The sequence below is a fragment of the Ahaetulla prasina genome, chromosome 1 (genome assembly GCF_028640845.1).
Source record: "Ahaetulla prasina isolate Xishuangbanna chromosome 1, ASM2864084v1, whole genome shotgun sequence".
Lineage (NCBI taxonomy): Eukaryota > Metazoa > Chordata > Lepidosauria > Squamata > Colubridae > Ahaetulla > Ahaetulla prasina.
The window spans coordinates 106,043,803-106,059,850 of NC_080539.1; the positions used below are offsets into that span (position 1 = coordinate 106,043,803).

The 16,048-nt window shown below is 36.6% G+C and overlaps 1 long non-coding RNA gene across 1 annotated transcript; it reads left to right on the forward strand.

The window, feature by feature from the left end:
* Nucleotides 1-877: 877 nt before the first annotated feature.
* LOC131188532 (uncharacterized) lies at nt 878-12,352 on the forward strand. Its single transcript, XR_009152797.1, has 3 exons — nt 878-1,262; nt 11,796-11,836; nt 11,910-12,352. It is a non-coding gene; the product is annotated as an uncharacterized LOC131188532 (long non-coding RNA).
* The last annotated feature ends 3,696 nt before the right edge of the window (nt 12,353-16,048 follow it).

Consider the following 16,048-nt stretch of genomic DNA (forward strand, 5'->3'; position numbering starts at 1 on the left):
GAAGGTTAGCGTCCAAATCCCCCCTGCTCCAGGAGACCTTTGAGACTTCATAATGTCTCACCTGGTTAGTAGTTCCTGCTGCTATCAGTAACTAAAGGCATGTCCCACTTGGCATGCATCTCCATTGTCAGTATGGAAGAGAGACTGGGGTCTCATATGCTGTGCTGCCTTTCTGATGATTAAAAGGTCAACCTTCAGTCTTTCCTTCTTTCTTTAAGAGATATGTTAATCTCAGGAGATAAACAAGATCAAACTTTATTTTTAAATATGAAGTGAAATATAATTTCCTTTTTTTTAACTTTATAGGTGCTAAAATGCAGATCTACAGTGTGGAAGAAGGTAAGTACAGAGCTGCTCAAATGACTTGCAAATTAGCTAAAGAAAAATTCAAAAGAAAATTTAATCCTCCAAATAGAGCAAATGTAAAGAAAGAGTCAACTCCAATTCTCCAGAGAGACTGGAGAGGTTCAAATCACTACAGAGATTAGCACAACACAAAAAGAACCCTAGGACAAATGCCTAGTTTTGCACATGTCACTTATTTCTGTTAAAGGTGATGAAAACCCCACTTCTAGCCATTGTTCTCCTACACTGCATCCAGCAGAGGGAGGAGCTGTAACAATCTGACTGTACATGGTAAAAACCTATATCTCAAAGGGATGTGGACAGGGGTAAAATCTACTTACCTTCCTTACCGACTTGGAAGTGATTGCGCCGCATGCGAGTGCTCACTTTGCTTGTTTGTGCGCATGCATCAAATGTGCATGCAGACCTTCTGCACATGCGCAAAACCTTCTGCACATGTGCAGAAAGTAAAAAACACATTACTTCCTGGTTAAAACCAGGAAGTAATGACACACGGGTGCATGGGCAGAGCTTTGCTCTGCCATCGCTACTAGATCGCCAAACTACCGGCCACGATCGCTACCAGATTCCGTGATCTGGTCCGATCCAGTAGCATTTCACCTCTGGATGTGGACCTTGAGCTTCAGCCTGCAATCTGATGCAAAAGGTGCATTTACAACAGTATCATGCAGAAGGTCAAAATCTATTTTCTGCTTTTTCCATAATGCAAGGCAGAAAGCAGGTAGTCCTTGACTTATGGCCGGTTGTTTAACTACCCTTCAAAGTTACAATGGCCTCAGAAAGGGTGCTTTATGACCTGTAAAGTACTTTTGGCATCACTTTGCCCCTCCACCTCGCATATTGCATCTGGATGCTCGTTTGGACTTATGCCCAATTGCCAAGTGTCCCACAATCAGGTGACTGTCATTTGTAATCTTCTCTCGTGGTTTCCCCAGAAAGTCAATGGAAATTTTCAAGCTACTGTCATCTGTCAAGAGGACTCTCATTTCTAGGGGTTGGCTGAAAGAGCTGTCTGCCACATAGAGCTGAGATTCCCCCCCCAGTAGACCAGCTTTTTCTGAGACCATCTCTATGTAGCTGTTCAGGCATTCTTTTAGATCTCCTATAGATTGGTATAAAAATATTGGCTCCTATATTTGTTATATGCGTATGTACATGTGGTGAAATCCAATTTTTTTACTATTGGTTCTATGGGCGTGGCTTAGTGGGTGAGGTGTGACTTAGTGGGCGTGGCTTGGTGGGTGTGGCAGGGGAAGGATACTGCAAAATCTCCATTCCCACCCGACGCTAGGGCCAGCAGAGGTGGTATTTGCCAGTTCGCTGAACTACTCAAAATTTCTGCTACCAGTTCTCCGAACTGCTCAAAATTTCAAATACCGGTTCTCCAGAACCTGTCAGAACCTGCTGGATTTTACCCCTGATGTAAATGTATAATGTATATGGAGAGAGAGATATAGATGTCTTGTTAATTTCTCTTATACTATTTCAGAGAAATTGACAAATTAGGGATAATTTTTTAATTGTATGGACTCCATACCATAAAACAGGGGCGTAAAACTCACTTCATCACGGCAGCATCACGTGACATATCGGGACTTCCCCCCCTTCGCTAAACTGGGTGTGGGCGTGGCCAGTGCATGACACATCCGGCCAATGGGCCGGGAGTTTTACAGTCCTGCTGTAAAATCTTAATGGCCCTTATAATAAAAAGGCAGGGAGGGGGGAGAGGATCAATTTCTCTATTTCTGATTTACCATTGAATCTATTTATTTTCTATTGGAATGAAAAGATTGAATATGTGTTTCTGTGGCCACAAATAGAGACTTATTATTTGGAATTTTTAAAATCTTGGCAAGTATACTGTCCTAATTACAGTCAGAGTTCTATTGTGTTTCCAACAATGAAAAGTATTTAGATATTTTGGGTGTTTTAAAGAAAGAAATAAAATTTTGATTCTGTTCCCATAGGAAACTTACTCTTTGGAAAAATCATTTTAAAATAGTGGGGAAAACATTTTTTTTCCCTGCAGTTTGATTAGAAAGGGGATTATTATCCCAGCTCAACCCAGCAATGAGTGGCAATGAATTCTTATAATATATATTTGTTATAATATATATTTGTTATGTGTTCATTTTATTCCCCCTTTGGGAAAGAAGTCTTCCATCGCACAAAACACACTCACACACAAAGACATCTGATTAGGTCAGTTTTCTATCTTGGCATTTAACCTCGATGGATGACCAAACAGCATAAGCAGCCTTTTGTTTCAAGTAGTGCATTTATATATGTTACAAAAAGTCTTGTCAGAGTTATTTTGGTAAAGCAGTGTGACATAATCTGTCTGCATGAGACCAGAACTTCCATTATTTTCTTGGAATGGAAGGAAAAATCTGATAATTGGCTTAGTGGATTTAAAAAAAAGAGAGAGAGAAATAATCACATACTGTCTAACCTTTGTTCATGGTTACTGGTACTGGTGATATTAGAAACATGAGAACTGTCAGTAATGTCTCCTAATGAATTCTTCCTGGAGAACAAACTGAAGGAATTGAAGAGTCCATGAGTATTGTACACTCAACAATATAATGCAATTTTTTAAAGAGTTCTCAAGAATACTGAACGATGATGGACGGCTGAAAGTCCACGTTATGTTATTGCAAATTGCTGGATCTATAGTACCGTAGTAACCAGCAATAAGGGAAGGGATTTATGATTGTGATGCAGTTTGATATTGGAATGTGACCATTCTACTCCCCTGGAAAGGTTGATCGAATAATATCAGAGAAGGTTCTCACACACAGGTCTTATTGTCTCTGAATTATAGAGAGCAGGTGATAAAATAAATGAATTATTTATTTAAATAAAATTACGCAGAAAGAAAAATTTAAAAATTTAAAAGCTAAGATTAAATTTACTATTCCTACCTATTTAGAAGTTTTTTTTAAAAAAAAAAGTTTACATAATTTCTAATATTTTTCAATTTTTTTTCCTCAGCATTGAGTCTTTTTTCCTTTGAAAGCTTACAGTTTATGTGTTTTTATCCATCAGGTTTTTCATACATAAAGCAAGATAAAAAGAAATTATTAAGCAAACATTCATATAAAGACCAGGGTTCTTCTATTTCATTTAAAAATGTATCAGACTGGTGCTTAATTGTAGTCAGTTATTAATGGCATATTGCTTTTGAAGGCAGGGGGCTCCATTTTCAAACCATTGTTAACAATATTTTTACTTTTATAGGATTACTAAATATATTGAGTTTCTCTCACTGAACCTTTTCCAGAAAATGATTGAGTGAGTGAGGATGAATTAATTGATACTTCATCATAATTCCAATAATTTTAGCTTGCTTTTCCACATCTTGTCAGTTGAACTATTAGACTTCCTTATCTTCCTTATCATATTTTATTATGAATCTGTTATGGTTCATAATAAAAGACAATATTTCAATTAATACAAGGAGCCGAGGTGGCGCAGTGGTTAGAGTGCAGCACTGCAGGCTACTTCAGCTGACTGCTAGCTGCAGTTCGGCAGTTCAAATCTCACCAGTTCAAGGTTGACTCAGGCTTCCATCCTTCCAGGGTCAGTAAAATGAGGACCCAGATTGTTGGGGACAATATGCTGACTCTGTAAACCACTTAGAGAGGGTTGTAAAAGCACTATCAAGCGGTATATAAGTCTAAATGCTATTGCTATTGCTAATATTTCTTAAAGATAGGTAGCCACTTCTTTTTTTATTTTTTTTTTATTTTATTTTTTTGCAACAAACAAACAAAAAGAAAATACATTATTACACCCTTGTGCTATACATAAAAGGAAGATTTGGGTCTTCGGATATATCCTCATGATTGCCAAAATCCACGTTCTCGAGGTACAGGTACTGAAGCGTCCAATGTTCCAAGCGCAAAGTCCACAAATGGTTTCCAAGTCTTCCAGAAAATATCTTCTTTATACACACCACTTCTAATTTTAATATCACATGTCATTTTATCATTTAAAGCTAATTTCCACATTTCAGAATTCCACTCTTCTATTCTAAAAATCACATCTAGTTTCCAATATCTAGCTATTATAATTCTACCTATTATAATCATAATTCTAATCAATTCTTTTCATATTTTGTTAATTCTATTTCCTTAATTACCAACAATAATATAGTTTCCACTCTCAATGTTATTACTTTCCCCATCATTTCAAATATCATTTTCTCCAATTGTTGCCAAAACTTTTAACCTTATCACAATTATACCACATATGTTCATAAGTCCCCAATTCCATCTCACATCTCCAACATTTTTACTAATTTTTTATCCATTTGTGACAATCTTACTGAGTCAAATACCATTTCCAAACAACTTTATAATTGTGCTCTTTAATCCTTATAGATAAAGTTCTCATAATTCTACTCTTCCAATTCACATTCCAATCTGATTCTGGTATTTCAATATTAAGATCTTTTTCCCAATTTGTCCTCATCACTCTTTGTAATTTTTCATCAGAATTTATAATCTTATAAACCCTACTAACGAGTCCCTTTAGCCCAATTTCATCTTTCATAATCCGAGATACTAAATATTCAAATTCAGTTTCACATCTATTTATCGAATAATTTTCCTTTAGTTTTTTTGTCCATTTTTCTATCTGTATTTTTCAAACCAACTTAACCCTAATTTTTCAATAATTTCTTTATTCCTCCTTTCATTTCCATAACTTTTATCCAATCTCTAATAATTTCTATATTTTCCTCTTTAATCACTTCATTACGTTTTATATTATTTTTAATCGCCAAATTCAGTTGTCTCCCCAAAAGATTATATCCGGAGTTAAAATTTTAACAAATTTGTTCCACATTTTACTTAATCCCTTTAACCAATAACTTCTACTTACACATTTTAAATTTGCTTTATCTAAAACCACCTTGATCCAAATTTCTCTATATCCCTTAACTCTAAATCTCTCCAATAATTATCTTCACCTTTAAGTATTTTTACCACTATCCGGATACCATACGCACAGTAATAATTAAATAATTTGGGGATTCCTAATCCACCTTCCTTTTGATTTTGATACCACATTTTCTTCACTAATCTGGGTCTTTTGCCACCATTGCAAAATTTATCCAGTTTTTCTGATATCCTTCAATATCTTTCTCTGTCAGATTTAGTGGTAGCATCTCGAATAAAAAGTTGAACTTGGGCAGCAACATCATCTTACACATTGCAATTCTACCAAACCAAGACAACTTTAAAATTTTATATTTATCTATCTTCTTCTCAATTTCGTTAATCACCACATCATAATTAAGTTTTTCAATTCTTTAACCTTAAGTGAAAGCACTATACCCAAATATTTCAATGTGTTTTAATCCTTATCCCAAATTGCTCTTGCATATTCTCAGACTCATTACCATTACTATCCATCAATAATTCTGACTTTGACCAATTTACTTTCAATCCTGTCATTTCTTCAAATTCTATCAAATGCTTATATATCTTTTCAAATCTTTCTCTACATTTTCAAAATAATTAAAGTATCATCCGCATACAAATTTATCTTATACCCTTATATCCTTCTAATTCTTCATCTTTTCTATCATTTTGTCAATATTTCCATAGCCAATAAAAATAATGTTGGGGACAGGGACATCCTTGTCTCGTACCAGCTTCTAATTTTATCTCTTCAGTTAATATTCCATTCACCTTCACTCTTGCACTGCTCTTTTGGTACAATTTTGAAATAACATGTATAAACTTATTACCAAAGCCTAAAGCCTCCACAATTACTTTAATTGTTTCCCATTGTACAGAATCAAAAGCTTTAAAATATCCAATGATACTATACCAATTTTATCACCATTATATTCAGCTACATCTATAATATTTAATACTCTTCTAACAATATCACTCATGTATCTACCCTTCACAAACCTACTTGATTATAACTTATATATCTATCTATAAATCTATTTAATCTATTACTTATAATAGCAGTAAATATTTTTGCATCCTGATTAATTAAAGAAATGGGCCGATAGGACTCAATCCTTTCTAAATCTTTATCTGGTTTAGGAATTAGGATATCACCGTTCTATTCCATGACGAAGGTACTTCCCACCATGTAATATTCCATTGAATAATTTTTGCAGTCTTGGTATTATTAATTCTTTAAATTCTTTATAAAACTCAACAGGTAATCCATCCTCACCTGGAGCTTTCCCTAATTTTAATTTTTGTATTATTCCATTAATCTCATCTTGTGTTATATCTTCTTCCATCAATTCCTTATATGTTTGATCAATTTTCACCACATACTTTTCTAAATAGCTTTGCAATTTTCCCCGATTAATTGGTTTCTTTGAATATAGATTCTGAAAAAGTTTCTAACCACTTCACATTTCTCTAATTTTATAACATCTTATACCTCTATCATCTATCAAAACTCCAATTTCTCTCTTCTCTCTTTTATCTTTCGCCATCTTTGCCAATAATTTAGAATTTCTATTACTAAATTCAAAAATTCCTATTTAAAAATCTCAAATTTCTTTTACTAACTCTGTATCTTCTTCTATCATTTTATTTCTTAACATATTAAGCTCCTGAAGAATTTTTTTTCTTTAGTAAGCAAAATTGATTTTCCAATTCTTTAATCTGATTTTATCTCTTTCCATTTTAATTTTATAATTTTTATATTTCCTACTTGATAATTTAATACTCTCCTCTAAACACCGCTTTCATCGCATCCCAAACAATTTCAAATTTAACCTCCCGTTATCATTTAATCTCCAACTTTCCTCCAATTTTTAAGTATCCATTTTTATCCTTTTCATTTTATACAATTTCTCGTCATATCTCCAATAGCTTCTTTTTCTCAAAATTAAAATCTAAGTCCACCATAACTTCTGCATGATCAGAATCTTTAAAAATTCCACATCTACCTTATCCACATTATTCAACAAATCTTTAGAAAGAAAAATATAATCAATTCTAGAATATGTATTATATATCTTAGAAAAAAGTGTATACTCTCTCAATTCCTTTAACCTCTCTCCACACATCAACCACGCCGTTTCGAAGCATCCACATATTTAAAATCCCCATTTTATTTGCTCCTCCACAGCGGGTGGGATTAGTACTGTCTATTTTATCTCTGATTAAATTAAAATCCCCAGCCACAATTACTTTCCCTACACTTTCATTCTCCAAAATTTTTGTTATTTTTCAAGCAATTCTCTTTGTTTTCATTCGTAAATATAAATTAACAAGTGTCACTTTTTCCTCATTAAGATTTCCAACAATTATTACATATCTTCCATCCTCATCCAAAATTACCTTATGTTTCTCAAAGTACACCCTATCTGATATCAGTGTTGCAACTCCTCTAGCTTTTGAAGTTCCAAATGCTTTTTCATATATTTGCATACCTTTTATATACATTCTATTTGAATCTTCAGATTTCTGATGGGTTTCTTGTAAAAATAAAATGTCTGGTAAATCCCTTTTAATCTTAAGCTCCAATCTTCTTCTTTTAATCTGATTCCCTGTACCCTTCACATTCCATGACATTATTTTTATAACTCCCATTTAAAATATAAATTTTTTAATCCTATCCCCGCATCTTCCTTTCTGTGCCCCCCCCCACCCCACATTAAACTACCATATAAACAACAATAAGCAAACAGAAAAAAAAACAAAAAAAAACAAACAATAAAATACAAACAATCTTCTTCCCCCACATCCTCATCGGTTTCGCCTCTATAAAGAGAATGGGGGAGAGGGGACGTGCCAATGCCCGGGGCACTTCTTTCGGGCTGTCTATTTGAATTCATCACTCAAAAAAAAAGATAGCGATGACCCGCATTCAGCTTCATATTTTCCAAGACTCTTATCTGCTTCTTCTCCTACTGTATCCTCACGACTCTTCTTCTGTTCAACCAACACAGGTGATATTTCTTTCCTCTTTAACCCTTTAGAGTCTTGCCCTCCAATAGCCCCTTTTTCTTCTTCTGAGATTGATGTTTCCACGTATGTTCCACCCATCTGAAGCATTTGATCTTTTATCTCCATTAAATCCTCCATCTCAATCAGTCCAAGCTCCGTAAATATAATAATGCATCTATATCTGGGGTGATTGTACGCATCCTTCCTTTATAAAAAATTTCAATTGTTGTGGTGGCCTCAATTGTATTTAATTCCATTATCTCTCAAAACTTTTGTAATTGGTTTTAAAACATCTCCATGCCCTTTCTTCTCTTGATATATCCGGGAAGACTTGAATAGTCTTCCCTTCAAACTTCAAAGCATCTCCCAACTCTCTTAACTTGGCCATAACTTCCAACTTATCACCAAGATTTGCGAACCTGACAAGCACATTCCTGTTAGAACCATTTTGCCTTCTATATCCAATTCTAAAACGCTTGCCAGGTCTGCTATTGTGAACGTAAGTTGCGTATCCAAATCATTAATCCATTTCAAAACCCGCTGTTTCAATTTATCTTCCCTTTCTTCCGAGATTCCTCTAATAACAAAATTATATTTCCTCATCTCTTCTTCCAAAAGACAAATTCTCTTATCTTGCTGCTCATTTTATAAAATATTTTGCCAATTTGCCGATCTACTTTTGCCTCATGCACATGCAGCTGCTCCATTTCATCTTTAATCATTGTCATTTCCTCTTTTGTTTAGCAAAGTTATCATTCATATCTTGCTTTAAATTTTGCACTTCGGATGTCAGTTTAAATGTCAAATTATCTATACGCTCTGATAGTGCTGCTATTTTTTCCCCAATTTTATTTAAAGCTGCAGCAATTTGCTGCGTTTCTGAAAGTTGTTGAGTCATTTTGAAAAAAAAAAACCAAAAATTTCTCAAACTGGGATTCCAATTTTCAAAGAGTCTTAGTGAAGATCAAAGGACAGCAGTCAAACCAATTTTACAGAGGGTCTTGATGAAGATCAAGGGACGACAATCTTTAATTGAAGCGAAACGCTTATTTGCACTCGTTAGTAGCTTATCAGTAACTTATGAGTCATATTCACTCCACAAAGAAACACAATTACCTCACAGCTTAATCAGCGCCATTTTTTCTCCACGTCGGCAGAGAAAAAAAAAAAAACCAGCTTGAACTTCAAAACAAAGTCCTTTTTTTGTTTTCTGTAATATAAACAAGCTATTAATTTCCTCTCAAAAGAAAAATAATTAAAAAAAAATTATCCACCTAATAAAAGCTTCTTCAGCCAGTCAGCCAGTCAGTCCAGCACAAAAGATCGATCTCTTCAATTAAAATTCTTCTCATTAGCAAATTCAGTCTTTGATATTCCTTAGCCTCAGCATTTAACACAGAACACGATAATTATAATAAGGAAAGCAAAAGACAGCAGTTTATTCCAAACTCATTGTATCTGCCAGTTCGGTCATCCCACGCAGTAAAAACTCCTTAATTCAAGCAGTTTCAGATGACCTACCAGTTTTAAATTCAGTCTGCTGGGCTATTAACACTTCCACTTCATGATTTATTAACTTTCATCCATAACGGTGCATTCCAAACAGCATTAATCCTCATAAATCTTCATTATTAAGCCCTGTGAAGTGAAGGAAAGGTCCTTACCCCACCACGGTCATGGCCACGCCCCCGATAGGTAGCCACTTCTTTCAGGGAAACGTAAATTTTCTTCAGTTTGTCAAAATCAGATGTCCAAGAAATCTACTACATTTTAAAGAGTATTACCACATGTGACAGGTATCAACTGTTCATGAATTATGAAATCACATAATTAAAAATGTATTCAGTATGCCTTACACTGTCAAGGGGAGAAATGCCTGAAAAAACCCCAATGTATGCCATGTAATATACATAATAGTGTGAATAAAAACAGCTATTCCTTGCAATATTCTCCGTATTCTCTGCAAAGTTGTAAAGCCTGTTAAATAATACTGAGTTGTGTCACACACTTCCACCTTTGGATGCCACATGTAAAGACCTAGAGAAGACTTTAATGCTGGGAAAGGTAAAAAGGAGAAGGAGAAGGAGTAGTAGGAGAAGAGCAAGCAGGTGGATGGACTCATTTACAGCACAAATGTATTCACCAGGTTAGGGGCAGATCTTCATGGAGAAAATCTTCTTATGTGGTTGCTAAGAATGGATAATGATATTGGCACATAATCAATCAATCAATTATCCTCTCTGCTACAGTAGGAGTGGATTCCAATTTAAATTATTAATAAGAACAATTATGCGTCACGCTCTGGCCACGCCCACCCCAGCTCCACAAAGGGAAAAACGTTGCGATACGTCACGTGACTGCAAGGTGACACCACAAGTTTGACACCCATGATACACCACACTATACATTCACTTTCTTGTTACACAAATTTCTAGCTTCAGAGATAGAACTCATTGCAAACAGGTTATAAATGGGCTGTTTTATGAATGAATGCTGCCACCTTATGGTAAAAGATATAAATGGAAGTGTGAATAATTGTTCAATCTCAGCAGAAGGCATTTCAAAATCAATTTTTTTAAAAAATTCAGCTGGATTGTGAAATTTTTCACATGGGAGCGGGAATTGTAAAATAACTGTAGTTATGTGAATGCAGTTAGTATAAAAAAAAAATAAACAGTTTGATCTCATAGTTCAGCAACATACCAGATATTTTGATTTCTGGGAAAAGCCATTCCCAGGTTAATATTTTATGTTTCAAAAGCTGCAGAAATGCTTTAATAGAATAGTCAAATTAATATCACCCCGTTGTTGAATGGGGAACTGGGCCTCTCACCCTTTAGCACTATCTTAATTTTTGACTATTTAATTTCTAGATTTCTGAGACAACTTATGCCTATTCCCACATACCGTTACATTGCCAGCTTGCACCACAATGTCTAATGCAAGAATGTAAGCTGCAGCTTTTCAATAATTATGTTATTAGACATGAGACTTCATTTATCCCCTAGCTCCCCTTGGAGTTGCTCATGCTGATAGGCTTAAACTCTCCCCTTTAGCCTGTTTGATTTTTTTCTCCCCTTTTCTTTTCCCCTACACAAGGAAAGAAAGTTCAGAGATGCCCGCTTTTGATCACAGCATGTTACTTCCTTAATAAATCACCCTTGTCCTTTTAGCCTTTATGTGTCTGATTCTAGATAGTTTTAATTGGCTTCTTCGTGCTCCCCCCAGTGAGCCCATATTCGTAATTCTATTTAAGAAGTCATAACAATTTAAACTGTCTGAGGTTATGTGAGGTTGATATATTGTTGTTTGGTTAAATTGTCACAGTTGAACTTGACTGTTTTAATTATGTTTACTATCCGATCTAATCTCCAGGATGCAATTACACTGATTAACCACCCCCCATCCCACCCCACCCCCCCACCAGCCACATTCTTGCACCACGTTCTTGAAAATTTCCTTTTTTACTGAAACGTTGTGTCTCCCCTGCAGGGAGGGAACCTCATGGTGCTCACAACATAGCTGTCCTCAAAGTAAGTACTGCATAGAATTTAAAGTGAGAAGTACAAGCAACAATATGAAATAATAGCCCTGTGTTTTTTGCAGACAAGAAGGAAAAGAATAGGGAGCAGAGGGAGAAGTCCATTCCGACGGCATGAATTAGCTGGAACATTGCTAATTTGGAAATACCCATTATATTTCTATATAAATGGGTGAATGAACGATAGGAGTGCTGGTATCCATGTATTCAAGTCTTCTTATGTGTGAGGGAGAATTGACAGAGGATGACAATATGTAATGGTGATAAAGTTAAGCGTCAGAAAGAGATTCAGCAGAGAGAAAGCTCATAAAAGTTGTGACTTGCTTCTGATCTTTTAACCCAGGGGTGTCAAACTTGATCACGTCACGTATCGAGATGTTTTTTGCCTTTGCTGAGCCAGGGTGGGTGCGGCCTTTGCATGACGCATCTGGCCTACAGGCCACCAGTTTGACAGGCCTGTTTTAACCTAACCTAATTAATCAATGGGCTTGATCTCGGGCAGGGGTCTCCAACCTTGGCAGCTTGAAGACTTGTGGACTTCAACTCCCAGAATTCCTCAGGCAGCAAAGCTGGCTGAGGAATTCTGGGAGTCCACAAGTCTTCAAGTTGCCAAGGTTGGAGACCCCTGATCTAGGGCCAAAGTGTTTAGGAAGCCTAGCAGAAGGAGTATCTCAATTTCTAATTTGATGCTCAATTCTATAAGTAAGAGAAAAATCCATTGTTTTAGAAAGTATCTATTAACTATTGGGCACATTGTTCACAAATCCTGAAAGTGGATATGTTTTGATGCTAAGTAACATGAAAAATATTTATATTTCCCACCCTGACCCAAATTTAGGAAAAAAAATATTTACTCACTAGTACTCCTTGTGGGAACCTGCAACAGGGAACTTTATGTACTCTGAGTGGTTTGAAATGACCAATCAGGTTGCCATGGTATCTTCCGCTTAGACATTTGAGTGTTTAATTTTCCTTCAGACATTCTTATTTTCCTAGTACAGTGATATTTTGAAATGAAGAGCAAAACTCAATATTATTTCTTTTCCATTTATGCTATAATTGTCCCCATCAGGAATTCAAAAGCACTGCAAATTTATTCCCTGGAGCCTATACAAGAATCTGATCAACTAATGGTCAAGGCAAATGGGGACAGATAAGAATAAGCAGACGTCAAGAGGGGTGGGGGCTGGACTTAGGTATCTTTTAGGATCATAGGGACTCCAGAGTAAGGATAGTTTGACTCGGCCCTCAGCCTCTGCCTGATCGTCTCCTACAATAATATACAAAAGAAATAGAAATATCAGTGAAAGTGTGGTTGTAACTGTATTTTTTTTTATTTGTAAACTACCCAGTCACTTAGGTGATATGGGTGGTATAGAAATTTGATAAATAAAAAATGTATACATAGTTTAAAAATGGAACTTTGAATACATAGCTGTGACCATCAAGATTAGTCCGGGATACCCCTGGGAAATACACACACTTACTGTATACAACATGTCCTAAAAAGAATTATTAAAAGATAAATATGTAAAAGTCATTCAGCTTTTGCACAAGGTAAATTTTGCTCCTGTGGAATCATATCGATCCATCTTTATGTTTATAAAGAACTGTTCAAAGCAGTAGTGGGTTTCAACATTTTTTACTATCGGTTCTGTGGGTGTGACGTGGCTTTGTGGACGTGGCAGGGGAAGGATACTGCAAAATCCCCATTTCCTCCCGATCAGCTGGGACTCGGGAGGCAGAGAATAGATGGGGGTGGGTCCAGTCAGAGGTGGTATTTACCAGTTCTCCAAACTACTCAAAATTTCCACTACCGGTTCTCCAGAACTGGTCAGAACCTGCTGAAACCCACCTCTGGTTCAAAGGCTGAAAATGAACATCTTATTTGCATTCCTGGGTAACAACGTTCAAATAAGTAGACACTTTTTATCATCTTGTTACAGGATGAGCTTTGATCTATTTAAATGTGAATGCCAGCTTTGTGGAGAGAAAAATGAAAAAAGTGGAAGATTCTAAGTCAGACCAAGGTGGGCAGATCAGGCATATCAGGCCATAGATAAGCTGTCTCTTATAGGTAACAAAACAAGGTAGTTTCTTGGTCTCAATGCATCTACATTTATGGTGTGTGTGAGTGTATGTACAATTAGTAGTAGTTAAATTTAAATCCACTCTGAACCCTGCCCTGTATCAGTTCCCAATTTAAATTTGGAATATGCATTGGGTCCACAAGAAATTCAAATAATTGGGATAGATCTGGATAATGTGGCATACAATGCAACGTTACCAAAGAAAAGAACAAGTGGTCTAATGTATCCTATTATAATCCAGATGTCAACTCTGGAGTGAACCTGGCTGAGGCCATCTTGGAGGCTTCAGGGTTGCCACACAACAGAGAAAAGGGGGAAATAGCTAGATAGGGGTATGATAGCTAAAACAATAAAGTTTTCTTGTGGGAACTAAGGACATTCTCACAGGTGGCTGGCCAAAGGAGGAATGAAGTAACCAAGCAACTGGCCAGCAACTGGATTGGACAGCGTGACCTGGGGGAAAGGGGAAACTTTTACTTTTTAATTAGGTGAAAGCCGCAGGAGTTGGTTTTTACCAGTTGTGCCAATATGATGTTTCCGATGAATTGTACTTTTGAGGAATTCACCTGACTCAGAGTTTTCCTTTCTATGGGTACATTACTTGGAACGTTGACATCAAGCTGACTCTTAACACCAAAAGCTTCAAAGAATTCTAACTCTTGATCAATTGTTCCAGAGCTCAACAGAGCATGTTGCAAGTGACAATGATATTCCTGAAAGACCCACAAAGGAACAAAGCACTTGTATAAAATGTCATGACAGGAGAAGAAAAAAGAGGAAGGGATGCAGTTAAGAACTGGTCCTTTCTCAATTTAAAAGAACCCTCGGTAATTTTTTTTATCTAATAAGAGAAATGTTCGCATGCTTCATCTAGGAATATAAATTTGTACAGATACAGCTCAAATATCAAACACATTGCCTTCCCTAGTTTTTTTTCCTGGGGTTTTAGCTATTTTGCCTGAAATAGATTTCTAAGAAATGCAACCCCATTAAAAGGATTGTGTCTCTAGAATTTCTTCTAAAGGTCAACAAAGGTGCAGCTTTTTATGGGGTCTATCATCCGATCAGCATGAGTCTCTCTAATGATGCAGCATTTTGGATAGGTGGTAAGATCATGGGGACAGAATATCTAGGACAGTGATGGCTAACCTTTTTCGGACCAAGTGCCCAAAGTGCGGGCACCTGAACCCCCAAAATGCAATGCGCGTGTGACCCCTGTGCATATGCACCCTGCCCCCCATGCATGCCACCCCACCTCCCTGTGCATGCGCACATGCCCCCTGTGTGCGTCCATTCCCCACACATGCACCCCCCGCATGCGCGTCACCTTCGCACATGCATGGCAGAGACCCGAAGACCAGATGACCAGTGGGAAGCACACGTGCATGCGTGATGGAGCTAAGCTGGGGCGATGGCAGGGGTGAAATCTAAAAATTTTCCCTACTGGTTCTGTGGGCGTGGCTTAATTGGTGGGCGTGGCTTGGTGGTCAGATGGCTTGGTGGGCATGGCCAAGAACAATAAATAATAAAAATAATAAACAAAGTATAAAAAAACAAGAGGTACCAAAAACCAACTTTCACACTTTACACACACACAACACAACTGACTCACACACAGTGTAAAAGCAGCTGCACTTCACACTTCACATAGCCACAAAAAGCTCAAAAACCAATTTTCACACTTTACACACACAACACAACACAACACAACTGACTCACACACAATGTAAAAGCAGCTGCACTTCACACTTCACACAGCCACAAAAAGCTCAAAAACCAACTTTCACACTTTACACACGCACAACTAACACACACACACACACACACAATACAGCTTTCTGAGATTTTGTGTGTTTGTGTAGTTAGAGTGAAACACCACAGAAACACACCAAATGTCAGAAAGCAGCACAAATATTTTATTTTATTTTATTTTATTGTGGACTTCAAATCCCAGAGTTCCTCAGTCAGCAAAGCCAGCCAGTTGATCACCGAGGAAATAGATTAGCTGAGCGGTTGATGCTGTCTGGGCTGAAACTGAAACTGCTTTCCGGCTGCAAAGAGAGCCATGCGTTCCTCAGTAAATTTTAAGTGCCTTAAAATCTCTACTTTTACTT